Here is a 1,106-nt window from a genome sequence, read left to right as displayed (position 1 = left end):
TATATATATATATATATAGATATAGATATAGATAGAGAGAGATTATTGTATTTACAAAATTACCTTTCTGACCCGTACAATTATCTGTTGTCCCTGAAGCACAAGACCAGATCCCGCTTCTGCAGTACACTAAGCCGCTTCTGCGGCACCGCACCTGCGGTCGAAGATCAGCAGGTGCGAAAACAACAGGTTCAGCAAACTTCAGAACTTGCCTAAGTCTATTTCGACTTCCGTTAAGCATCCGAACCTCACCCGAGGCCCCTGGGACCTGTTGTTTTGGAGAGTTTTGGAGTTGTTGCATGTTTAAGTTTGCTGGTATCTGGTGTTTTCGCACATGCGGTTATGGGACCGCAGGTGCGGTCTCGCAGAAGCGAGCGGGAAGGCGCAGAAGCGGAAAAATTGGTCCATGTCAGGTTCCGCAGAAGCGAAAATTAGGACCGCATAGGCGGTCCCGCTGGTGCGAAATTTGGACTGCAGAAGCGGCCAAGGCCCTTAAATGAAGGTCCGCAGAAGCGGACGTGGACCGAAGATGCGGAAGTCGCAGAAGCGACATGTTTACCGCAGAAGCGGAATTGCCTGGGCAGTTAAATGAAATAGTCTTCTTCGCGATTTTTGAGAGAACCACATTTTGGACTTCGGACTTGGACATTTTTTTTGTGCGGTTTTGGAGAGGGAATCAAGGGACTTCATTGAGGTAAGGTATTATAAGCCTAAAACGTAAATCTAATGTGTTATTGCATGAAATTAGACTGAAAACTCAAGGAATTAAGGTCAAAAATTATAGTTTAGGGCTTGAAACCTAAGAGAACAAAAATGAGAAATTGAGGGGTCATTTGGACTCCGATTTTGGTGTTCTTTATATGTATAGACTCGTGGCGAGATAAGAAATCCGGTGATATTAATTTTCTGATTTTTCGAGAAGTGGGCCCGGGGCTCGAGTTTTGTCAATTTCGGGATTATTGATATTTTTCGGTTATTTTCGATTGGGTATTGATCCTATAGCATAATGTGACGTATTCGTTATGGTTTTGGTCAGATTCGACGCGCGAGGAGGTCGATTTGAGAGGCAAGGGCATAGCGAGCTAGGATTTTGGCCGGCTTGAGGT

Source organism: Nicotiana attenuata, unplaced genomic scaffold (assembly GCF_001879085.1).
Source record: "Nicotiana attenuata strain UT unplaced genomic scaffold, NIATTr2, whole genome shotgun sequence".
NCBI classification, from domain to species: domain Eukaryota; kingdom Viridiplantae; phylum Streptophyta; class Magnoliopsida; order Solanales; family Solanaceae; genus Nicotiana; species Nicotiana attenuata.
This window is presented reverse-complemented; position numbering follows the sequence as displayed.